The sequence below is a fragment of the Orcinus orca genome, chromosome 11 (genome assembly GCF_937001465.1).
Source record: "Orcinus orca chromosome 11, mOrcOrc1.1, whole genome shotgun sequence".
In the NCBI taxonomy this organism is placed as follows: Eukaryota; Metazoa; Chordata; class Mammalia; order Artiodactyla; family Delphinidae; genus Orcinus; species Orcinus orca.
Genome location: NC_064569.1, coordinates 70,872,925 through 70,900,643, shown reverse-complemented (window position 1 = coordinate 70,900,643; position 27,719 = coordinate 70,872,925). Strand labels below are relative to the sequence as shown.

The 27,719-nt window shown below is 34.9% G+C and overlaps 1 long non-coding RNA gene across 1 annotated transcript in view; it reads left to right on the top strand.

Annotated features, from left to right (window-relative positions):
* LOC117196906 (uncharacterized) overlaps positions 1-27,719 on the top strand; it is a 248,940-nt gene that overhangs the window by 165,810 nt on the left and 55,411 nt on the right. The gene's annotated exons all lie outside the window — the stretch shown is intronic.

The window sequence follows — 27,719 nt, the reverse complement described above, 5'->3', positions numbered from 1 at the left end:
TCCACTAAGTCTAGTCTCCAGGAGATTTTCATTGTTACTCTAGCCTATATCCACTTTCTGACAATTCATCAAAATTACTGTTAAATATTCCTACCAGTTTATGGCTCCAGTGGATTTTGTTCCAGGTTAACTGATCTTGGTTCTGTCTCACCGATTTCACCTGTCTCCACTCCAGATTTTGGTGTGACGGTTTACCCTGCAGCACATATACTCTAGTAGTCTAAAAAGAGTCATTGATTTTCAGTTTGTTCAGCTTTGTCTTGTTGTAAGGAATGAAATAATGACTTCTGAATTCTTTACAAATCAGAGTTGAATCCAGAAGTCTGGGAATCTGAATTTTGACTTTTACAATAAGGAACCATGACTCAGAACACTGGATTCCAACATTATAAGAATATAAAAATGTGGGAAATTACAGGAATAAACAAACACAGGATGAGTATTCAAAACATGCAGAGCTACCACAAATATCACACATCAGCAAAAAAGGGAGTCAGAAATGATGTTCGTATTTAATAACATTCAATTTAGCTAGTTTCACAGAATTGTTGGCTGGCTACTGGGATCAGAATATTTAGTCTGTTGTCTAATTTCTCTAGATGCTATTTGAAAGGGCAAAGATGGTATTTCCACAGTGACTTTTTTTTCTAAACTTCCAGTGCTGACCAGATGCCTACTGCCCTGTTCCTCTGATTGACATATTCTTTCCTTAGTTAAATTTAGATAGTCAGATTGATGACAAATGCTGGGAGCTGATTTTGTGAGGAGAACATTTCCTTGTCTCTGATCTGATTTATTATGTGAGCTATTATGTTAGAACAGTAAGTACATAATTTTATTGCTTTATTTGCCAATATATTATCTTATTTTAAATACTGAAAATAAACCAATTTCCAAGATGATAATATATTTGTACCCTACTCCATATGCCATTGTCTATATTGGGCCACCTATTTTTAGAATCTTGTGGGAAAATAGAGATACTCAAATAATCAAATCTGTCCAATATTTGATTGGGAAAATATTCTGATGCTCATGATTTAGTGAGGTTTGAAGGTTCTCTTCAATTCCATTTATTTATGCTCTCTTTGCTGCCCCATTATACAGGTGAATTTGACCCAAGGGTGGACAGTAAGTACTTGTTGACTGACTGCAGCACAAATGTTAGCTGCCACAAAATAAAGTTGCCTACTAAGAAACAACAGGGTCAAAGCTGTTCACCCTAAATGAAGTATTTTTTGACAGTTTTGCTTGTAAAAAAGTTAATAATTGTAACAGGAGCTACAGTAATATTGTTGGTTTTTTCACGGTATGTACAGTATTACTGAAATACGTAAATGTAAGAAGTCTAGTTTAATAAGCTCTTTTTAAAGGTATGAATGTGCCCTCTTGATGAGAAGAAAAAAAAATAAAAGATAATTAGGTGACTGCTATGAAAGAACTCACATTTCTATCCTGGGCTATAGTGAAACATTCTGCCTGAGTTGCACAGCTTGATATATCCCAGAAAATTGCATTTATAGTACTCCTAGAACAAGGAAGTATAGAAACTAATGTCATGACCTAAATAATAATTCTAAATCTAATAAGAGCCTATTTTAATGAAAGAATATGATATAGAATATGCATTTTAATAGCACTTATTAAACCTAATATATAGGAAAATTTATACTTGGAATATGTTGATGCAGCTGTTGAAAATAGGTAGAGAATTTTGACTTCTAAATCAGAGTATAAACATTAGAAGATATATTAGCTTCTTAATCTTCCTGGATTCTTGCCCTGTTGTGGAATCTCTGCCCATGGGTTAAGCTTCATGTATGGATCTGACACCAATCAAATCTTTGGATAACAAAGCATCACACCAAATTTGTGGTTAATCCCTCTCTGGCCATAATAGCTGAGCTGCCTGTAACCAGGATCCTGTTCCATCTATCATTGTCTTCTGATTAAGGACCTACCTTTTACTCTGGCATCACAGTTCCATTTCTATTTTCTAATTCTTCATCAGCTGAGTTGCTGTCATGACACATTAAATCTACAAATACTTGGGTTTCTGCTCACACATTTTGTCCTTTTTTCTGTTTGATGCTTCTTAACTTCCCCTATCTTCTTCTTATCTTTGCTTAGAAAGTCTGGTTCTAGGATTCATTTTAAGTTTGCTTTCAGCATGTAGTTGGGGGTTGTAACTGATATTATTATAATACTCTTGCCATCAAGCGAAATTTCAGGAATTTAAAAAAAATTCTAGTTAGTGAAACTTAAGGATTTCTTTATATTGCTATTTGAGTTCATTCTCAAATTTGAGGATTCTAGTGTGACTGGTTCTACACAAGAGTATGCTGAAATGTTGGCCCCTCTCAGGGAAAAGTCATTTTATTCTTTTGATGGTCCATATTACTTTCTGTACCTTTTTTGACTCAATTTTTATGAGGTTCCATATTATTGTTTTTTGTGCATATCCTATGTCCTGTGGTCCTGTTCTTGAGAGTAGGATCTATAATTTCATTTGTTTACTCAGCAAATATTACCTCCTATGTTCTTATTCTCCTTCTCCTAGCACTTAACATAATACAGAACACACATACAGTAGGTGCTCAATAAATGCTGGCAAAAAGCTAGCAAAAGAAAATATTTTTATTTTCTCAACCTCCTTGGCATAGCTTCCCTCAATATGTCCTTAATGGTCAGAATGGAAAATTGACACAGTAGGTGTCTTTTGTTTTTGTGTATTTTCCCTAATTAAAAAAAAACCACATTGTACTGTTGGTGGAAATGTAAATTGGTACAACCACTATGGAAACAGTATGGAGGTTCCTCAAAAAATTAAAAATAGGGCTACCATATGACCCAGAAATTCACTTCTGGATATTTATCTAAAGAAAACAAAAACACTAATTTGAAAGGATACATACACCCCAGTGTTCCATTTCAGAATTATTTATGACATCTAAGACATGGAAGCAACCTAAGTATTCATCAGTACAGGAGTGGATAAAGAAGAATGAATATATATGTAACATTACTCAACCATAAAAAAGGATGAAATTTTGCCATTTGCAACAACATGGATGGACCCAGTGGATATTATAGTAAGTGAAATAAGTCAGACAGATAAAGACAAGCACCGTATGATTCCACTTATACGTGGAATTTAAAAAACAAAACAAACAAATGTGACAAAACAGAAACAGACTTATAGATACAGGGAACAATTTGGTGATTGCCAGAGGGGAATGGGGTAGGGGGATAAGTGATTAAGGTGAAGGAGGTTAACAGGTACAAACTTCTAGTTATAAAATAAGTGTCATGAGGATAGTATGCACAGCATAAGGAATATAGTCAGTAATATTGTTATAACTTTGTATGGTGACAGATGGTAACTAGACTTACGGTGATCATTTCATTATGAAAATATTGACTCACTATGTGATACACCTGAAACTAATATAATATTGTAAATCAATTATACTTCAGTAAAGGAGAAAACACATTTTGAAAATATCATTTTGATATGTATCTTATTTCTAAATAAATGAGAAATTTGTTAATATGGGATAAAATTCTTAACTGAATTACAGAGAACTAGTGTAATAATTAATAGTTATGAGACAGAAGCAGAATATATTTGTTTATTCCTTTCAAAGAGATCCTAAAGTGTCATGACAAAAGTTGCTGGTAATGCTTAGGAATATTGAAAAAGGAATTAAAATGCATCTAATTAGCTGTCATTTTTGTGGCCTGTGGCTCATTTGGATGAAGCACTGATGCACTTTTCAGAGCTCACAAATACACTGTTGACATTGCAGGAATATTCTGTTTCCCACAGAAGAAATATATGTTGTCAGTGCAATACAAACAACTAACAACATTACAAAGGAGGTGGAAGAAAAGGGTAATATGAATACAAAATAGGATTTTTTTTAAACTGTGTAAACATCGCAAATTTTGAATTTTCCACATTTAACTGAAGTTGTCTTTAGGCTTTCTACAATTTTAATTTCTTCTGCAAAGTATAAATTGAAGAATTTATGGGCTGAAATAAATCCTTGGGCAATTATATGTTTAAAATATGTTTTCCCTTTTCTTGGTTGTGAGTCTCTTGAGAATAGGGATTATTGTGTCTTTTCCATCTCTGAATTCCCAGCATTTATACAATCCCTGATAAATAGTAAATGTCTAATGTTCACTGAGTGAAATAATTATTTTGATATTTCCTTATTGACCTCTTCACTCCAAGCTTTGTTTTCTAAAAAACATGAACTATTTTATTGCTTGTTATATTTTAAAAATTTCTCCTCTAGAATAAATTAAGGATAATATTTTTTATTGTGCCCAGGCTACACTAATGCCAGGATATTATGGTTATATGAGATTTTAAACATTATTTCTCTTTAAAACAAATACATTTGTATGCTGGTTGTGATAGAGAGGGTATTTACAGAGGAAAAAAAAAAGCCTAATCATTGGAAGCCCCACTGTGTGGGGAAATATTCAACGATTGGAAAATTGTAAAGAATGAAAACCACCTAAGGTGATATCAGTGAAAGGAGTTAGCTTAAATTATTTAGATGAGATATCTATGTTGGGGACAATTATAGTATACAAGAAAAAAAATCTGCAATAGAAGAAAGAAGCAAAAATTACAGATGCTACACATCCTCAGAGTTTTTTGTTTTTTTTTGTTTTTTTTTTGGTATGTGGGCCTCTCACTGTTGTGGCCTCTCCTGTTGCGGAGCACAGGCTCTGGACGCACAGGCTTAGCGGCCATGGCTCACGGGCCTAGCCACTCCGCGGCATGTGGGATCTTCCCGGACCGGGGCACGAACCCGTGTCCACTGCATCGGCAGGTGGACTCTCAACCACTGCACCACCAGGGAAGCCCTTTTTTGTTTGTTTTTTAGAGCTGGATTACCAGAACACTACTGCAAAAGTTACGGAAACTTAAAGTTAATTAGAACCTTGAAATTAGAATCAATTATTCATCATACCTCTTACAGACTTTCTGAACTCATCCTCTTCTCTCCATTCTTCCTGGTTCTACCCTGCCTGCAGGATAAAATGCAACCATCGCAGTTTAACACACAAGGCAAACCATGTATTCATTTCTGTATTTCCCCATCTGCTTTAGTGACGTACAAACAGCCCATGTTTTCTTGTTTCTGTGAACTTTTGCATATGGTGGTCTCTCTGCTTAGAATAAATTTCTCCCATGTTTACTTTTCACCAAATTCTACTCATTCCTTAAAACTCAGCTATAGTATCTATCACTCTTTAGGGAAACGTTTTCTTGACCTCTCCCATCACTACCATGTATTGAATTCAGCTTTCTGCTTTGTAATCCCATTGTAGGCTCTGATTACCCTTATTAATGCATATTTATGTCATAGAGTCTGTATTTGTTTTCTATTGCTGCTGTAACAAATTACCATAAATTTAGTGGCTTAAAATAATATGAATTTATTCTTAGAGTTTAGAGGTCAGAAGTTTGAAATGGGTCACAATGGGCTAAAATTAAGGTGTTGGTGAGGCTGTATTCCTTTCTTGAGGCTCTAGGGGAGAATCTGTTTCCTGGCTTTTTGCAGCTTCTAGAGGCTGCCCATATCTTTGATTCATGGGCATCATTCATCTTCAAAGCCATCAAGGGCTGGTTAGTTTTTCTCACATCATATCACTCTGACACTGATTTTTCTGCCTCTGTCTTCCAGATTTAAGGACTCTTGTGGCTATACTTAACCCACCTGGATAATCCAGGAAGGTCTCCCTATTTTAAAATAAGCTCATTAGCAACTTTAATTACATCTGTCACCTTAATTTCCCTTTGTAATATCACATAATATATTCATAAATTCTGAAGATTGGACTTGGATCTCTTTGGGAGGCTATTTTCTGCCTACCACAGAGTCATAGATATTATTTAACTTTCATGTATAACCATAGTTTCCAACATTGTATAAGTGCTCATTACAGAATTTTTCAATAAATTAGTATTTACAAAATCATCAAGTTTTTCATAGAATCATGCAAGTTTAAAATTAGCAACAACCTTAAAGTTTAGCTCTTTCACATTTCTCGAGTTAAAGTAAGAGTTTCAAAAGTTTATTGATTGTGTATTTTTATGTTTTAGTTCCTGCCCATGTAAAACTCACATTCTTACTCTGATACTTAAAATGTTATTGAATACCTCACAAATGATGACACCATTTTTAGAGGTGCTCAACTTTAATAAAAACCCATTGGACAAATCTTCTTAAACCCCTATTTAAACATTCGCATGAACTGCAAGCAGTTTTGAATATTTCAAGAATACACTGACCATTTTGTACAGTTTTTCAACATCAAAAATGTACCATCCTCTATACAAATTGTCCTCCTTAAAGTTTAGCATAAACAATAGTTTACAATTGATTTTTGTATCTTGCTAACATATAAATAAAAAATATGCCATAACTGAAACCACAAGAAAAAATTTATCTGTAAGCCCCTACTTTTAAAATAGGAAATAAAAAAAATTTTTTTTCACAATGAGATATGGGTTGGCACTTTAATTTGGGCTGATAACCCAAAAATATTCAAAAGTTACCTCAAAATAAAGAAAATTTAAAGAAATATCTTGCCCAATGGTCCAGTGACAGTATATCCTCTGTGTAAATGAGTTACAGAAAGGTAATATTCTCATCTTTGAATAAATTTCTATTCAGCAAAAGTTGTTTAACTCCATAGCCCTCCATAACTTTGTGGAATGTGATATTGGAGAAGGCAATTGTTGTGTGAATGTATGGATTAATGTGATTTAACATCAGAGTGTTATTATTCAAAAAAACTTTTTGCACAGTGTTTTAATATTACATTATGCAGTACTAGGTTATTGATTTTATGGTTCTGGAAAGGCAGATTGAAAGAGGACATAAAAATTCAAAGGAACTTAACACTGTTCACAAAGACATAGGATTCTTGTATTGGCAAAATCAGTCAATTATATTATTAACAAAGCTAGATGAATAGTCAGCCAACACACAATTTCTGGGCTTTTTTATATCTTATCCAGTTCAAAGTAACTTGAGATGATGTTAGATTTCCCAGAATATATAGTAGGCTCCCTTCCCTCTCAGGTATTAGGATCTGTGGAAAGCTGCCTCTTTCTATTTGTGTGGTAGGATTTTTTTTTTTTTTTTGCAAGTTCTCTTTCTTGTTTGTCATTATTGTCATAAAATTGTTCTCATTAAATACAAAATATGCAAAGTACTATGCTGCACTATATAAAGAACATTCAGCAGACATGGTCCAGCACTTTGATTTCTATAATCTTCCCAGTTCTATTACAGAGTTCCTGATTGCATAATTTTGTTCTTTCTTTGGTTTTTATGCTGTAGAATTGCTGATGCAATTACAGATTATGGGCAAAACTGTAGACTTCTTGATCATAGACAGCATAATGAACTGGGGAGTCATGAGTGTGAATATATTTTTGTATTTCATTTTTCTTGTAGGATTAAATGAAATTGAATAAAATTCCTAGCACAGTTGTAGTACCTAATAGTGATCAAAAAATATTGTAACTTTTCTCTCTGGAATGATTGAAAAGTACAACAGAAGTTTTGAAACACAGAAACAAGTGTAAGTCCATAAGGAAAAGACAAGTGTTAAAATAACAATTGTAAAAGACAAGGGCTCATATGAATATTCATTAATGTTTTCACTGTTGTATTCAAAGTTAGGAAGAGTATACCCTGAAGACAAAGGTTAATGATAATGGTATAAATAGAAATCTTGAAATATTTTATCCCATTATGTTTTACACAAAGGAAGTTGGGGATAATTAATGACTAAACCATCATCAGACATGCCAGGAAATGATAATCTTTTTTCTAATTGTAATTCTTAGGCATGATTAAAGATGATGATTTTATAAAAAGTTATTTTTCTTAGGGAATATTTAACCCCTTTATGTCCTTAATTTTAGCTGTAAAGTAAATAGCAGTTTATTCCTCTGATAGCTTTCTCTTTAATAGAGAGGAGCATGTTGTCAATTCTTCATTGATTATATAGTATTATAAAGATTACTTTGTTTTTTATAGCTCAATTACCTCTTTCGGTGAGTGCCAAGTTTTGCATAGCTTAAAGGTGAAGCTAAAGTTCTGGATAAAATTCATGTGTCCCATGACTATAGAGTTCTCCACCAGCTCCCACAAACTGGGTGAGGTTTAATCTTTATAATAAATTACTTACTCTACATCACATCTACTGGTCCTGCCTCCCTGACAGAACCCTGTCTGCTGCACCTATCATGTATGTTTTGCAGTGGTCATGGTAGACAGATTATTTCTACAACATTCTGACAGTTTATCTTTGAAGTAAACTATGACCTAGCTCTGTTAAATTACAAGTTAAAGTCATTTTTTTCTTAAAAATGAATGATTTCAAAAGCTAAGATAATAGCTCTAAAGCTCATTTTATTGAACAACTGCATCAAACATATTAGAGTCACAGTAGGATTTACATGCTTAAATTTACATTCATGAGGCAAGAATACTAGCTTGTATTATGCACTGGCCCTTGACCATGAATCTCCTGTAAGTCATCCAAATTAATTTGCATAGGATCAATTCTAATCTCTGCTGTTGAGTGTTTTGTGTTAATTAAGGTGATTGGCTTGTAATTACTCGATTTACTTACACCCCTCCTCAGTTTCTGCATTACTAACAATTACCCTGGCTTTAATACTGTGAGAAATGAATTAAATCTATATCTAAATTGACTTTAAAATATTTAAAACCTATGTGACAGATCAATATGTCTTCTTTTTCTAGATTCCACAGAAGCAGCTTAATTTGTTGTCTCATTTCAAATTTTTGGATTATCCATGCACCTGGACCTCTGTAATGTCAAGCTGTGTATCTAATTGCATTCTCCTACTACTTAAAAAGAAATAAGAAATAGAACTGAAATGAATCTAATATGTGCTCATCTTTCCCCTATTTTTTTTTACCCTTTGTTCACATTTCATGAGTCTTCATATTTGTAAAGAAACTGAGACATGTATCCTTGACAGCAGAGACCCATTAACCTGATAATAATACGAACTGCTAAGGGAGTCAAAACATAACATCCTTTTTGGGTCCTCTTTAATGTTTAAAATGCTTCTCCACGCATAAACTTAATATTCATAAGAAAAGTGTGGAATAAGCAAATATTATCAGCCTTATTTCAAAGGTGAGGAAATTGAGACTCAGTGATTTAAATAACAAAATCACAGAGCAAAAATGTGACTGAGCCAAGATTTGAAATCTGGTTCGTCATTTTTTTTTTTAAACACCTTTATTGGAGTATAATTGCTTTACAGTGTTGTGTTAATTTCTGCTGTATAACAAAGTGAATCAGCTATATGGATACGTATATCCCCATATCACCTCCCTCTTGCATTCCCTCCCACCCTCCCTATCCGATCACTTTACGTGGTTGCAAAGCACTGAGCTGATCTCCCTGTGCTGTGCCACTGCTTCCCACTAGCTGCTTTACATTTGGTAGTGTATATATGCCAATGCTACTCTCTTACTTCGTCCCAGCTAACACTTCCTGCTCCCCATGTCCTCAAGTCCATTCTCTACGTCTGTATCTTTATTCCTGTCCCACTCCTAGGTTCATCAGAACCATTTTTTTTTCTTTTTTTGGATTCCATATATATGTGTTAGCATACAGTATTTGTTTTTCTCTTTCTGACTTACTTTTTGATATTGAGCTGCATAAGCTGCTTGTGTATTTTGATTAATCCGTTTGTCAGTTGCTTCATTTGCAAATATTTTCTCCCATTCTGGGGGTTGTCTTTTGGTCTTGTTTATGGTTTCCTTTGCTGTGCAAAAGCTTTTAAATTTCATTAGGTCCCATTTGTTTATTTTTGTTTTCATTTCCATTTCTCTTGGAGGTGGGTCCAAAAGGATCTTGCTGTGATTTATGTCATAGAGTGTTTGCCTATGTTTTCCTCTAAGAGTTTTATAGTGTCTGACCTTACATTTAGGTCTTTAACCCATATTGAGTTTATTTTTGTGTATGGTGTTATGAAGTGTTCTTACTTCATTGTTTTACATGTAGCTGTCCAGTTTTCCCAGCACCACTTATTGAAGAGGCTGTCTTTTCTCCATTGTATATGCTTGCCTCCTTTATCAAAGATAAGGTGACCATATGTGTGTGGGTTTATCTCTGGGCTTTCTGTCCTGTTCCATTGATCTATGTTTCTGTTTTTGTGCCAGTACCATACTGTCTTGATTACTGTAGCTTTGTAGTATAGTCTGAAGTCAGGGAGCCTGATTCCTCCAGCTTCATTTTTCTTTCTCAAGATTGCTTTGGCTATTCGGGGTCTTTTATGTTTCCATACAAATTGTGAAATTTTTTGTTCTAGTTCTGTGAAAAATGCCAGTGGTAGTTTGACAGGGATTGCATTGAATCTGTAGATTGCCTTGAGTAGTATAGTCATTTTCATAATGTTGATTCTACCAATCCAAGCACATAGTATATCTCTCCATCTGTTTGTATCATCTTTAATTTCTTTCATCAGTGTCCTATAGTTTATAGACAGGTCTTTTGTCTCCTTAGGTAGGTTTATTCTAGGTATTTTATTCATTTTGCTGCAATTGTAAATGGGAGTGTTTCCTTAATTTCTCTTTCAGATTTTTCATCATTAGTGTATAGAAATGCAAAAGATTTCTGTGCATTACTTTTGTATCCTGCTACTTTACCAAATGCATCGATTAGCTGTAGTAATTTTCTGGTAGCATCTTTAGGATTCTCTATGTATAGTATCATGTCATCTGCAAACAGTGACAGCTTTACTTCTTCTTTTCCAATTTGGATTCCTTTTATTTCTTTTTCTTCTCTGATTGCTGTGGCTAAAACTTCCAAAACTATGTTGAATAATAGTGGTGAGAGTGGGCAACCTTGTTTTGTTCCTGATCTTAGAGGAAATGGTATCAGTTTTTCACCACTGAGAATGATGTTGGCAGTGAGTTTGTCATGTATGGCCTTTATTATGTTGAGGTAGGTTCCCTCTATGCCTACTTTCTGGAGAGTTTTTATCATAAATGGGTGTTGAATTTTGTTGAAAGCTTTTTCTGCATCTATTGAGATTATCATATGGCTTTTTATCCTTCAGTTTGTTACTATGGTATATCCCATTGATTGATTTGCATGTACTGAAGAATCCTTGCATTCCTGGGATAAACCCCACTGGTCATGGTGTATGATCCTTTTAATGTGCTGTTGGTTCCTGTTTGCTAGTATTTTGTTGAGGATTTTTGCATCTATGTTCATCAGTGACATTGGCCTGTAGTTTTCTTTTTTTGTGACATCTTTGTTTTGGTATCAGCGTGATGGTGGCCTGGTAGACAGAGTTTGGGAGTGTTCCTCTCTGTGCTTAATTTTGGAAGAGTTTGAAAAGGATATGTGTTAGCTCTTCTCTTAGTGTTTGATAGAATTCAGCTGTGAAGCCACCTGGTCCTGGGCTTTTGTTTGTTGGAAGATTTTAATAACAGTTTCCATTTTGGTGCTTGTGATTGGTCTGTTTATATTTTCTCTTTCTTCCTGGTTCAGTCTTGGAAGGTTGTGCTTTTTTCAGAATTTGTTCATTTCTTCCAGGTTGTCCATTTTATTGGCATATAGTTGCTTGTAGTCATCTGTCATGATCCTTTGATTTCTGCAGTGTCAGTTGTTACTTCTCCTTTTTAATTTCTAATTCTGTTGATATGAGTCATCTCCCTTTTTTACTTGATGAGTCTGGCTAATGGTTTATCAATTTTGTTTATCTTCTCAAAGAACCAGCTTTTAGTTTTATTGATCTTTGCTATTGTTTCCTTCATTTCTTTTTCATTTATTTCTGGTCTGATCTTTATGATTTCTTTCCTTCTGCTAACTTTGTGGTTTTTTGTTCTTATTTCTCTAATTGCTTTTGGTGTAAGGTTAGGTGGTTTATTTGAGATTTTTCTCTTTTCTTGAGGTAGGATTGTATTGCTGTAAAATTCCCTCTTAGAATTGCTCTTGCTGAATCCCATAGGTTTTGGGTCATGGTGTTTTCATTGTCATTTGTTTCTACGTATTTTTTGAATTCCTCTCTGATTTCTTCAGTGATTTCTTAGTTATATTGTAGTGTATTGTTTAGCCTCCATGTGTTTGTATTTTTTGCAGGGTTTTTTCCTGTAATTGATATCTAGACTCATAGCATTGTGGTTGGAAAAGATACTTGATATGCTTTCAATTTTCTTAAATTTACCAAGGCTTGATTTGTGTTCTATCATGGGGAATGTTCCTTGAGAACTTGAGAAGAAAGTGTATTCTTTTGTTTTTGTATGGAATGTCCTGTAGATATCAATTAAGTCCATGTTGTTTCATGTATCTTTTAAAGCTTGTATTTCCTTATTTATTTTCATTTCGGTTGATCTATCCATTGGTGAAAGTAGGGTGTTAAAGTCCCCTACTGTGATGGTGTTACTGTCGATTTCCCTTTTTATGGCTGTTAGCATTTGCCCTATGTATTGAGGTGCTCCTATGTTGGGTATGTAAGTCTGTTTTTTTTTTTTTTTTTTTGCTGTACGCGGGTCTCTCACTGCTGTGGCCTCTCCTGTTGTGGACACGCAGGCTTAGCGGCCATGGCTCACGGTCCCAGCCGCTGGGATCATCCCAGATCGGGGCACGAACCCGTGTCCCCTGCATTGGCAGGCGGACTCTCAACCACCACGCCACCAGGGAAGCCCAAGGGTGTGTAAATCTTTACACTTGTTGTATCTTCTTCTTGGATTGATCCCTTGATCATTTTGTAGCATCCTTCTTTGTCTCTTGTAATAGTTTTTATTTTAAAGTCTGTTTTGTCTGATATGATAATTGCTACTCCAGCTTTCTTTGATTTCCATTTGCATGGAATATCTTTTTCCATCCCCTCAGTTTCAGTCTGTATGTGTCCCTGGGTCTGAAGTAGGTCTCTTGTAGACAGCATATATATGGGTCTTGTTTTTGTATGCATTCATCCAGTCTGTGTCTTTTGGTTGGAGCATTTAATCCATTTACATTTAAGGTGATTATATGTATGTTACTTTGACCATTTTCTTAATTGTTTTGGGTTTGTTTTTGTAGGTCTTTTCCTTCTCTTGTGTTTCCTGCCTAGAGGAGTTCCTTTAGACTTTGTCGTAAAGCTGGTATGGTAGTGCTGAATTCTCTTAGCTTTTGCTTGTCTGTAAAGATTTTATTTTCTCAGTTGGATCTGAATGAGGTCCTTGCTGGGTAGAGTAATCTTGGTTGTACGTTTTTCCTTTTCATCACTTTAAATATGTTCTGCCACTCCCTTCTGGCCTGCAGAGTTTCTGCTTAACGATCAGCTGTTAACCTTATGGGGATTCCCGTGTATGTTATTTGTTGCTTTTCCCTTGCTGCTTTTAATATTTTTACTTTGCATTTAATTTTTGATGGTTTGATTAATATGTGTCTCAGCATGTTTCTCTTTGGGTTTATCCTGTATGGTACTCTCTGTGCCTCCTGGACTTGGTTGACTATTTCCTTTCCCATGTTAGGGAAGTTTTCAACTATGATCTCTTTAAATATTTTCTCTGACCCTTTCTTTTTCTCTTCTTCTTCTGGGACCCCTATAATTCACAAGTTGGTGTGTTTAATGTTGTCCCAGATTAATTAATTTAATGTTTGTCGATGATTAACATATTGGTCTCCTAATGAATATTTGTTTTATCTTTGAATGTTTATTTCTAAAATGTTTGAATCCCTTTTTAATTATGGTGCTTTTTCAGGTTATTTTTATCCTTAAGAGTATATATCTAGCATTATAGGATAATGGTTCTCAAATTTTAGTATGTATTTGAATAGCCTGTTAAAATACAAATTGTTTCAACTTCAGAGTTTGTGATCCAGTATATCTGAAATGGGATTCAGGAATTTACATTTCTAATAAATTCTCAATGATTCTGCTGCTCCTGGATTAAGGATAATACTTTGCGAACTTTTGTTATTGATGGAAATATCAAAGAATGTATAATATGAAGAAAAGAACTTTACTTTTGAAATAAGTGAAAAAACCCACATGCAAATAAAAAACACTTGACTTAATATATATATATTTTAATACACTTTGTTTTTTAGAACCATTTTAGGTTTACAGAACTATTAAGAATATAGTACACAGATGCCATATACCACATACCAAGGTTTATTAACATTTTTTATTAACATTATATATGATTACAATCAATAAACCAATACTGACACATTATTATTAATTAACATCCATAGTTTAGATTTTCTTAGTTTTCACCTAATGTCTTTTTTTTGGTTCCAGGATACAACAGTTATTTGTTTGTTTGTTTTTGAATACTTCCTTATTTTGTTTTTTTGTGTGTGTGTCTTTGTTTTTTGAGTGCTTATCAATAAGTGCTTATTAATACTTTCTGGCAATACAAGTTGCTCCAGACTCATTTTTTATTATATTCTTCCGTAGTCTTAGAATCGGCCATATCTCCAAGGATCCCTGGTTACTGTTATTGGAGAATAATATTAGAAACTGAAATCTAGAGACTAGGTGTACTCATTGCTGCTGAATTGTTTCTCATCTGAGAGAGGAAAATATATATGTATTTATACTAACCATGTTTATGCATATCTTAGCTTGGGCTGCCATAACAAAATACCACAGACAGGATGGCTTAATAACTGAAATTTATGTTCTCATATTTCTGGAGGCTAGAAAGTGGGGATCAAGGTGCTAGCTTACATTCTGGTAAAGCCTCTCTTCCTAGTTTGCAGATGGCCCCCCTTCTGGCTATGTCTTCAGATGGTCTTTACTCAGTGTGGTCACATGGAAGGGGGTGGTGGGCATTGAGAGAGAGAGAGAGAGGGAGAGAGAGAAAGCTTTGTCTTCTTAGAAGACCACTAATTCCATCATGAAAGACCTACCCTCATGACCTAATCTAACACTGATTACTTCTCAAAGGCCCCATCTTCGAATACTATCACTTTGGGAGTTAGAACTTCAGCATACGACTTAGGGAAGAATATACAAATACTTAGTCCATAGTATCACACGTATGTAGGAGTGAATACTAAAAATGAAGGATAATGGTGGAAGAGCCATAAAGTTAGATCAGGCTAAATTTATTGATATGGGTTCACAAAGCAGAGGTTCTGCATTTAATGTTATGGCTCATGGAGTTAGAAAGAGCTCTAGGAGTTTGTTTGGTTGGTTAGCTGAGACACAGACCAAAAGGTGGCTCAGAGTGAGTGCTGGAAATGCTAGAGCTGCTTTGGTTTAATGTAGATGAAGGAATTCAAAAGCTTAGGGAGATTGAAATGTTAGAGTGAATTTATTATTTAAGATCCACTCACCCACACTGGGAGTGTCCAGAAAACATACCTTTCACCAATACTGTGACAAATAAATCTGTGAGAGTAGCCCCAGCATCTGTGAAGAGCTCTGTGATTATTGTTCTCTGTGGGCCCAACCTTACAGTGGGAACTGCAATTACTGAATTGGGAAACCTAAATGCAGTAGTAATAATTGGACCCCAGGGTGGCAGGGGCCCAGTGGTACACTTAACCACCAAAGGCAAGATGGGAATATTTACCATAATGAAGAGCAGTGTCTAAGCAGCAATCAGAACAGTCTGACCTGTGCAGACCTGTAGTGTTGGCTAGTTAATCATGATGTTCTTTGAAGGGAGATAGGAATCTTACTAAATTTTTACTTAATCTGTATAAGCAGAAAAGTTCTAGGTCAAGTGAACAAAAGTCTAACCTGAATCATAAAAGCAAAGAATAGTGGCCCCTTAATTAATTCCCAGAATTGAGCCACCTTACAGACCCAGGACTCTGAATGAATGGAAGGCTTTATCCCCTTGAGGAAGGACCATGGTACATTGCCAGAAGTATTCATCTATATAATCATAGATCCCCAAAGGGGTCTATGGCCTGTGGAAATAGAAACTGAATAGAACATATTAGCCAAATGTGTAATAGCAAGATCAATTGCTGATTTGATGGAGATCATAAATTCATTAATATTATCTTGGGTATGGAGGTCTTAATGGAAATCACAGAATTAAAGTTGTAGTAACCCAGTGTGAGGCACCTTCATTCTTTCCGGGTTTAAGACCAGGCAAAATTGCTGTCAAATGGAAAAGCAGTGGGAGAGCTACTCATTAATTAGGCCTTATAATATAGCCAGTTTGAATCCTTGAAGGTCAAGTTTAACTTACATTAAGTGTTTTAACTGGGAATCCTGAACCTCCAACACCCCAAAAAAAACTTCTTCAATATTCAGGTTATAAGAGGTAGATAATTCAGACTCTCCCTCTGATATCCTATAAGAAACTAAAATTAGTGGCCCAGGGCCTTTCCAAAAGACAGTAGGCACTACCAAGGAGAAAAATAGGAAACTCTACCTAGTAAATTAAAATCACATTTGGAAGTCATAATGGAATCAATACCATATCCCATAATGATGAAATCAGGCAACTCTTCCCTGGTAAGGAAAATCAACATCAGACAACAAAAGACTGTCAAATGCAGCTGCCCAACATTCTGTGAGCTGGTTGGACTCGTTACTCTTGGTCTGGGCGCTTTCATTTGTTTGTGATCTGGAGGCCCAAACCTTCCAAATAAACTCTTGTTTCAACTAAGCATGGTAAATGCTGAGGCCCACATGTCATCGATTGTGGCTGACGCAAGCTCTGCAGCCCAAAGACCTTGCTAACTTGCCTGTCACCAATTGAACTGACAACAGAGACAAAGGCCCTGTAATAATTAGCTAAATTAGAGGGCCTGACTACAAGCTAAGGCTAGAGGTCCAATCTTAGCCACAGATATTTTACTTAATAAACAACCTGATACCCTATGAACAACATATACTCAAATCAGTCCATATGACTCAAAACCTATTTTCAGCAAAATCGTCATCATCTCTTATCTGGGCAAAATGCTGGGTTGTTGACAGTTTTTAGGTTCAGCCACACTTAACCAGAGTTTTAATTGGGCTGCTCAGGTTCCAGTAGTTTAGTTCAGTTATGGCAGTGACACAGATGGCAGAGTCAGAGATTATGGCAGTGATACATCACCTTTGCTGGCTAAGCAATCACAAAACCCCTTGAATTAGAAGATACTTGTAAATCAAGCTCCCAGGCCCAATGTTGCCTTCAAATTCCAAATGTAGCTCAGCCTTGTTATAATACTGTATAGCCACAAAAACATGACCCACATCAATCTGAGTGGGTATCCACTTGGGAAGAGTACCCATGTCCCATATCACCCTGACCCTGGAACTTACCACTAGAGATAACATTGTCTCAGATGGCATTGCCCTAGCCCAGGCATCACCATCAGAGATGACTTTTACCCCTTGCACTGGAGATGACTTCATCCTAGACACTTGTACCACTGCCCCAGCAATACCCATGGGCTGCCTCTCCTAAGAGCTCACAAATTATACATGGTACATTTATTACTTTTCTTGCTTCAATATAAGTGATTCTATTACATTTCTTGAGCTCATTGTTTGCTTAGCCCATGATGTCATATGTATCTTGTTCTCTTCCAAAACGTTCACCCCTACATTTCGATACCTAAAGAAAGATCTTGTAGTGAGTACCGTTGTCTGTGCCACTCTAAAAAATACTGGAGATTATTGCTTTCCCCAGGAGCAATTGCCTCACACAGGTTCACCCCTTAACCTTCTGGGAAGAGGATCTCTCACTCTCCAGAATCCTCTCATATTCTGCCCCTCAGCCCTCTTCTGTGACCTCCCACTGTCTGTCACTGTCTGTCACCATGACTGTCACAGCTACCCCTTCCCCTTGGTTACAGAAAAAAAAAATACCACTAACCTCTAACTACCCCTTACTGAACTATCAGTTCATACCCTCCAACATTGTAACTCCAACTTGATCAAGGAATACAAGTTATTATTTTCATAAAAATGTTGCCAGTTAAAGACACTGTTAGAGACTCTAGAAATTTCAGATTTGTGTTCTTGGTTAATGCCATATAAATGGTGAATTTGCTTATGGGCTGGTGTATAAGCGACTCCTTGTCCTTCCATTTGTTTTTCTGTTTTTTCTCTCATAATAAAATGTTTCCTAAACTGAGGACATCTTATACTCTCTGGAAGCCTCCTGTATTTTTCAGGCCACTCAAATACTTGAAATGATTGAGCTCAGTACTTATGTTAAGACATCAAGGGGTCAATTTTTAATACAGATTTTTTTTTTTGAAAAGCTGTCTTGACCTAGTTTTGAGGTTCTGGCTAGAGGCCAGTCAGTTCTTCTTCCGGAGCAGCTGTAAATCCACACCCCAACCACTTCCTTTATGGGACTCTCACACTCTGGGCACACTATGCCCCTGTCCTAATTGCCCCTACGATGGGGTACCAGACAACTGGGGACAGCCTCTGAGCCCTGGAGCCTGCAGAATTATTCAAATTAGCCAATCTACAGGGAACCTGAAAAACCTAGCTAACCCTACCTTGATGGCTGTATATAAACTGCCATTTATACAGCTCCAGCTTTCTGTTACCTCGTCCCTCAGTACAACCTCCTGTTTGTCCCTACCTAGCAGCCTTCTCTTATTTGGATCTGTAAGGAACAGAGTTTGGCCTTTTGTCTATCTGAGTGTCACTGTGTTGTGTCCTGCCATCAAAAGAATCTTTACATCGTACAAAACAACTTACAGGGTTCCAAACCAATTCCAACATGTGTCATATTAAACCTGCACCCTTATAATAACACTACCAACGTTGTAATTCTTTTTAGCGGACCACACATCCACTTTTCTGCTGGTGCCAACAGAGAAGCAAAGCGAGCTTCAACAAACTTAGCAGCAAAGTGAATGTCAGCCTAGGAAGGAACTAGAGGCAACAGTATTGATTGAAAGATCCACACAGGAGGTATATAAATGCAAAAGTTCTGATTTCCCACAACATGTTAGGCAGCTGTCGTTAACTCTGGGAGCCAAGTAGAACCACCAAGGAAGATTTTACTAAATGCTGTTTCTAGGTTCTTAACCTAGAGACTCTGATTAGATCCAGAGATTGGTATTCATTAAGGTTTCCCAAGTGATTCAAACACGATGAAAAGTAAAGGAATCATTACTGAGTTAAGGAAGTTGACCCCGGGAAACAGGGATGCAAGTGTAAGTGAATGTTAGACTAAATAAAAGCAACATAATAATAACCAATCAAAAATAGCTGACAGTCATTGAGAGCTAAACGTGTGATAGTCTCTGTGTAGCAGAAATGGCTGGTTGTCCAACGATAATATTTTTTTCCTTCTATCATAGACTGTTATTATTTGGTGTTGTCTACCTAGAAAATGATTATATTTCCCAACAGTCTTTGCATTTAGGGCCTGCTTTGTTCTCGATAAGGGAATGCTACCAAAAATGATGTGTGCCACTCTTAGGCCAGGGTAGCCAAGAAGAAGGATGCATCTTCTCCAAACACTTTCTTCTTTCCTTTCTTGGCCAGAGATCAATGTGCAGAGTAACCTTAGCTCACGTATTAAATGTGGCATTGTCTGTGTCAAGTTGACACTATAACAGAGCACCCACCAACTTGGAACACTTGCACTAGATTGTTACGGGCACAAGTGTAGTTATATTGTATCAAGCCAGTGACATTTCATATGCATTTATTACAGTAAATAACATTATTCTGACATAGAAAAATTTTAATATTAGGGTGTTGCATAACAAATATAAAATTTGTAGCCATGGCTTAGTGGTTGGGTGGCTGTCAATTAAAAAAAAGAGAGAAAGCATGGTGGAAGTCAGGAGAGCCTAGACATGCTGTGGGGAAACTGTTGCCTGCAATAACTTTGAAGCAGCCATGTGACTTAATGAACCTAAAGACTGAGGAGAAATTGTTGTGAAGATCCAGAATGTCATAACCTGTGTTGGCTATTACTGGTTGTCTTTAGCAAACTATTATAAGAAATATATGAGCTCAGGAAAGAATTGGTTCATTTTCAAACACAGAAAAATTATATAATTATGTGTGGAACATTTATATTTTCATATCATTAAATTGCAAGCTTAATATTGCAGGTTTTAAAAAATAAACATTTTATACATTGTAGAACAGATTTTAAAAATATGGAACTCATATAAAATTATATTTTTTTAATTCTCTCAGTTCCTTTCATGCTTTGATTTATCAACTTATATTGTTTAAAAGGATTGTGGTGAGAGTAATCTATACCTATAATGGGAAAACTATGAAATGTGAAGGTTGTGGCAGAAGATAACATGCCTTCACTGTTCTTTATGACTCAGAGAAATGACTGCTAAGGAATTTGGAAAACGCTATTTGCTGATTATTTTGAGCCGTGTATTTTTGCACAGGGCTTTGCAATTTATAAAGAATTTTTATAAACTCATTTGATATTCCAATTGAGCACATGAAATAGGACAGGAAGGACACAGATAGAAAGAGGGTTCATGCTAGCTAGGATTAAAAACATGAGATTTGGCGTTGGATTGACAGGGTTCTAATCCTTGTTCTTCTAGCTCTGTAACTTCAGACAAATTACTTAACTTCTCTGTCTTCAACTGTAAAATGAAGATATTTACTAGAACCCAAGAAGTTGTTGTAATTATTAAGTGAGCTATATATGCAAAATATTCAGAAGAATGACACAGGGAAAAACTAAGAACATTTTAACTATTGTCAGCTGTCATATTCAGAATAATGAAATAGTGACCCAAATAAATAAATTTACTAAAGATCATATAATAAGTATATTCACCTAGAGTAGGCTCAGAATCTCTAGACTTCTAATTTAAGTATTTTCTTTCTTCTACATAATTACCTGCATTTTGGATAAATTAGTACAAACATTTATTCACTAATTTTCAAACTACAGATTTGTCTGAACTATGCTCCTGAATATAGCATAGCATATACATGAAAGAGATTTACATACCATATAAAATATTTTGTCTGTGTTCACCCATTTATCTGTTTCTTCTCATTTCCTGAGCATATGGAAACTTTTATTTCCGAGCATTCTTGATAATTGGCCATGTGGCTAGGTCTAGGTAATGGGCCAAGAGCAGAAGAGATGTGTGCATTTAAGAGCTAGTCTGTGATTTTTTTCTGGGCTTTATTTCTCTAGCACAGAAATAGTAGATATACATGTTGCGATAGAGAGCTTAAATATAGAAACAGCCTGCATCACTCAGCCACTTTACTCAGGCCAGTTGCCCTGAAGTTTCACCCCAGAGTGTCACTTTAGTTGGGTTAAGATATTGAATTTTGGAAGTTGTTTGCAATATAACCTAGTCAATCTTTTCTAGTCTATTTTCATAAAGCTCTTCTGATTAACCAACTTAGGTCTTTCTTCAGCTTAGAAATATTTTCCTTGATATTCTTTCTTTGATAATTATTTTTGTTTTATCTATTTTGTTGTACAATCTAGGTAGGGAATAAAATTATGTTTTTGATTTCTAGTATACTTAGATTCCTTCTTCTGGATTTCTGTCATCTTTTAATTCATAATTTCTTAAATTTTTGCTTAACACTCTTTATTTAAATATTTAATTTCTGGAGTTCATATTGTTAATTTCTTATACCTGCTGCATAATATTACATAATATCTATCTATTATATATCCATTCCCTTAATGATGGACACCACCTACTCACTACCATGAACACCTTGCTAAGACATATTCTTATGTGTCTTTTATAAACGAGTGGAAGAATTACTTGGCTGTACATACTCAAGAATGTTCTTGGTTTACATGTGTTACATTTTACTAAAACATTGCCAGAATTCTCATCATTATGATTGTCCCATTTGACACATCTACCAGTATTTCATGAAAGTTTCATTTTCACGTTTGCTGAAAACTGACATTATCTACTTTTCAAATATTTACTACTGAGATGTATGTAAAGCAAGTTATCATTTACATTTTATTTTGCATTTCTGTGCAAAAGTTTATCATCTCTATATGTCCTTGTTAGCTGTTTGCTTGCTCTTCTATAAATTGCCATTTCTTATATTTTGTCCTCATTTTCTTATTGATTTGAAAGCTTACACTGTGTATTGGTTTTGTACATCTTCTTCAGATTAACTTTTAGTGTGGAGTTCTTCAATTTAAAAGGGTTTTTAAAAATTTTAATTTACTCTGATTTCTAGGAGCACATCTTTATTTTTCTCTTCTAATTTTACTGATATGATTTTCTCAATATTTACCCTGCAACTTTCATCATGATTTATAATTTGGCAATTAACTTTTTAAAATTTAAACAATTTTGGGGAGATTTCAGCTGATTTTCTATTGATGGTTATCTTCTCCATATTTTTAGATAAAATATCTTCTTTAATCCAATTGAACATACTAACTAAAAATCTTCTAACATTTTATTCATTTCCAGAAATATTTTTTATAGGTGAGGCACTTTCTTTGATTTTAAAGAATAACCCACTATTTTGAATGCCATTTTTTCATAGTTCTAATTATTTTTCTTTGTAAAATGCTTACAAATAAAGAATGAAGTTCTTTCTTTTTTTTCTAACTCTGAAACTATATGCTGAAATTTTCAGTTAAAATATCCCACTTTTTAAGCTCAGTTCCTCCTATGTTTTATTCTTCCTTAGTAAGGGGAAGCTCTTTAATTTCTTACCTTCTCTCACTTCCCCTTTATATTAATTTCCATCACCCAACACTCCTGACAATAGCCTCAAATTCTGTCTCCTCTAACTAGAGCTACATAGTAACTTCTGTCCAATGACCTGCCCTGTCCTAAATGTCATATTTCAACCTCCATGTTTTTATTATTGTTGGCTGTTTTCACTCTTTTGCATGCCGAAATCCTACTTACTCCTTAGTAATTCTCATTCAGCAGGTTTCTTTAACTCTTCTAATGTGGTTTCCATAAACCTCTTATCTTGTTATATAGCTTCCTGAATCCACCATTACATTAGACATGTAAGCTCTTTGAAGAAAAAATCTTGTGATTTTCTTTCTTCATTCATCAATCTATCCTCAAGACCTATCTTATTGCTGAACATGTAATCGGTTTCCAATAAATATTTGTTGAATGAATAAATAATGATTGGGTGAGTATAGGCATATAGCAAGCTTCAAAGTGTCTTTTGATTTGTACTGATTCAAATCTCAGTTTCCTTCCTTATTTGGTAAGCTAGGACAAAATCCAATTATTCCTTGTAAATTTCTTTCTGGACCTGTGGAAATCTCATTTAGGAATAAAATATTTCAAATGAGTAGCACAATGCTCATTAATATGTCTTTTCAGAAACACACACACACACCCATACAGTAGCCTTTTGTAACTAACTTTCTGTATAAATCTTAATTATTGATTTATTTTTGAAATCTTTCTGATATAATAGTTTTCCTCCCCTTGGAGGAAGAAGTAAAATCTATATGCCTATACAGTGTGTAGAAGAGTTTTCCCCCCAAAGAACTGCACCCTAATTTTTTAAGTCCAGGTATAAATCTTATCAAAATATTTAAAGAAATTTAAGAAATGGAAGCAAAAAAAGGCTCTAGATTTTGTGTTCCAAGGAACATCTCTTTAAAAGCTATATCATTTTGAAGCTACATCTAGACAGTGTGTTCCTAGAATACTTTCAGATGAAAAATTGACTTACACATTTTAGAAAGAGTTTTTTTTTAAGTCAATGTAATATAATTTGAAAATATGCAGTATGTAATACTGTGGACATAAATTCCACCCAAGAATGTTCACAATTCAAAGGGGTTCCTTAGGGAAAGGGTGTAGTAATTGGTAAAGAGACTTGGTAGAGATACATCTCTGATTTCAAGGAGCACTTTTCTATGAATGAAAAGGAAAGAGGTAACTAATTGAAAAAAAAAATGCTTTGAGTTAAAGCACAATCTACCCTAGGATAGCTAGATTTAGAGTGGCTAATAAGCTGCAAATTGATTTTCAATTTACTATATATATATACTACAACTTAAAGTATGTCTATCATTGAGCTGAATTTGACCATCTCTTGCAAAGAGATTCTGCTACCCTCCATACATTTTAGGCGAGCAAACGCCCAATTTTGCCACATTCATGAAATCTAGTTTTACTATGTAATTACATATGTGAATGCTGTTCTTTGCCTAGTCTTATGTGATTTGGGGCCAATTGAAATATGCCATTTGAGCTTCTTGACATGAGGCAGTCTGAGGCAATGGAAACAACCCTAGAATTAAAGTCAAAATATTTATGTCTAAATTTCTTATTAGATCCTTATTGGATCCTCCAATTATTAAATCCTTAGTAAATCTATGATAGCCCCGGTTTCTTCATGTAAAATGAGATCAGAAACACAGCCTGGCCTTATCAAAGGAGATAATATTTGTGAAAGGTTTTAAGAAACTGTAAAACATTTTAGAAATATTATTTATCAATAATTCATTGTCAGCAGTTAATTTGCCTAAATTTTTTTATTTCACCTTTTCCTGAGTTGATTAAATAAAACATTCCTCTGGTATTATATATACAGCTTAATTGTTGGAATAAAAATCAATAAATAATAAAGCTTTCTAATTCTGCTGAGAATTTGTAAATATCATTGGCCCTCTGTATTTGCAGGCTCTGCCAACTGCAGATCGAAAATATTAGGAAAAAGATTCTAGAAAGTTCTGTAAAGCAAAACTTGACTTTGCCACTTGCCAGCAACCATTTACATAGCATTTACATTGTATTAGGTATCATAAGTAATCTAGAGATGATTTAAAGTTTATGTGAAGATGAAAATACTATGTCAATTTTATATAAGGGACTTGAGCATTCATAGATTTTGGTATCCACAGGGGTCCTGGAACCAATCCCTCCCCACTCCCCCCATACCCAGGGATAACTGTATATCTGCTTTATCAATCTGGAATATTTGTCAATCTGAAACTCTATTGTTTGATTCCTGCACTTGTGAATTTCCTGAACCAGTGAGGAAAATAGTTTAAGGGCATATACCCTTAGACTTACAAGTTTTTTTTTTCCCCAAGTAGAAACATTAAAAAGCAACTACCATCTCTTTATCACCATTATTTTCTAAAACCAAGACATCTTGAACATCTTCCTCCTCCCCCAGATAGGAATATAATCTCTTAAAGGAGGTCTGGATAACATGGTATAGTATACTTGAGAAAGAGAAGAGGAAAGGGGAGACCATTACGACTCAGAGAGAATAGTTAATTTTAAGAGACATTTGTGGCACAGGATGATAGAGAGTTTTGTAACACGAAGAGATATCAGAGAAGAGAAAAACTTCCTCCTGTTATAGTGATGAAGGCATCCTTTTTAAGATAGGGAGCAAAGTGGATGAGGCATGAATTGATTTCAGCAGCTTATAACCCAGTTCCTAACTGTGATTGGCAGGACAATTTAGATTCTACATAGATAGGATCGCAGAAATCCAGCCTAGATGTAGGAGTTTGATTACATTGGTCTTCTGGTTAAATTGGGAGACTTTCTTCACCTTATTTCCTCTAAAAAATATCTTTTCAAAATAAGATTACATTGCATAGCTGGTTCTCTTGCAATATGCTAAAATTCATTTCTTAATATATAACTAATATATAGTTATAACCTGTCACAGATAATTGGATATTTTGTCACCATTTGGTGTAGTTATCTCATATGATAGAAACAGTATTGAAATGGAAATCAGGAAACTTGTTTTCTATTCTCAACTACTAATTCGTTGACTTTGTGTAAGTCATTTGATCTTTCCAGAATAGAATTTTCATAATCTAAGCATAGTATGCTTCACAGTAGAGATTTTCAATAATTTTTGTTGAAATGAACTGAGTCAAATCAAGAAACTTTGAAAATTGGATTTGAGTTTTACAGTTCCTACTACCTCTAAAGTTCTATGATTCATTCAAGCAATACTTGTGGTTTGCTTTCACTGTACTATCTGCAAAGTTCTACTTGCATCTTTCACTTGTGTATTAACCACTGACTGGTCAGTTGACTTTCCTTATCACTCAGAGAGTTGGTTATATAGGAACATTTGGTATAAATTTTTACCACCCTCATTTCTTTATCTTTCTCTACTAATTATAGACTCACATATATTTGGGCTTTCCTAGATGGTTTAGAAATATGAAGCACCTACTTTACGTATTTGGGGGGAACTGACGGCTTTTCTGACTCATCTTCATTTAGAGTTTGTTCTTTTAAGGTCTTTAAAAATACATATATGTAGAAATAAAAACACACATGAAAACATATACAAGTGCATATGTATGTGTGTATAATATATATCATAAATATAATGTGTATTCATATATATGAATATTATACATTTCATTCCCTAAATTGTGATTTCTCCAGTATTCTCATTTTATATATGAAGATTCTGAGGCAAATGAAAGGTAAATGATTCTAAAATCACAAAGCTTATTACTGGCAGAAGTAAGAGTGTAACTTATTTACAGAAGCCAATCTGCATGCTTTTATGAGTACCATTTTATTTTTAATGAAAACCCTGTTATGTTACAAATTTGAATAGTTACAGAAATAAGAGCCAGTAATAACATTAATTTTGTTTAATCATAGCAGCAAACAATTTATTTTGGATTATATAAATTGATTAGGGATGAAACAGCATATCAATTAGCTATTGCTACATAATGAACCATCTCAAAACTCAGTGACTTCAAACAACACCCACTTATTTAATCATGATTCTATGGTTTGGCATTTTTGTCCAGCCTAAGCTAGGTAGTTCTTTTGGTTTTGACTGGGGTCATTCACATATCTGTGATCAGCTGCCAAACTGGATGGAGGCTGACTGGTCTAAAATGGCCTCAGCTAGGACAACCTGAATGTGCTTCATGTATTTGCATATCCTCCTAGGCTTGTTCATATAGTAGTCACAGGATTCCAAGAACAAGAGTGGAAGCATGCAAAATCTTTTGAGGACCAGGCTCAAAACTGGCCTGTTACTTCTGCTACATTTTATTGATCAAAGCAAGTCATAAAGCCAGCTCAGATTTAAGGGGTGGAGAAATAGTGGCAAAGTTACTATGCATAGGGGAGTGGATGCAGAAAGGAATAAGGAATTATGGTTGTTTGTGCAATTTCGTATGAACAACATTTTTGTAACTGTGGTACAAATTGGTTTAGTTTCATGGCTTCACTGAAAAGGGCTTAAGTGCCCAAATCACAGAACTGTTCCTTTTGGCACATCCTGGCATATATATACATATACCAAGTCCTGGCATGGATGCAGATGAACTGGTGATGAAAATGCAAATGATATAGCTGCTTCGGAAAACAGTTTGGCAGTTTCTTATAAAAATTTAATCATTTACACACCATACAGTAATCCTACTATTAGGTATTTAGCCAAGTGCAATGAAAACTTATGTTCTTACTGAAATATATGTTCCACCTTTTGTAAAAAACCTTCTATATTGAGAAAGCTAAATTCTGCAACTTAAAACCAAGGTTCATTTATTTCTGTCTCATTTACAATTTCAATACACTGTTCAATAGGCAGCCTTCTGGGTAGTGACTGAAGGTCCAGAATCTTTTCCACTCATTAAGGCCTTTAATTCCTTGATTATGTCTTTTGCATCTAAGTTGCAGATGGAAAAGTAGAAAGAATAGAGGTGAATTTGGCAAACTAAGGCCAGGGGCTTAATCTGTCCCCTCCCCCACTTCCTTGTTTTTATATAAAATTTTATTGGAAC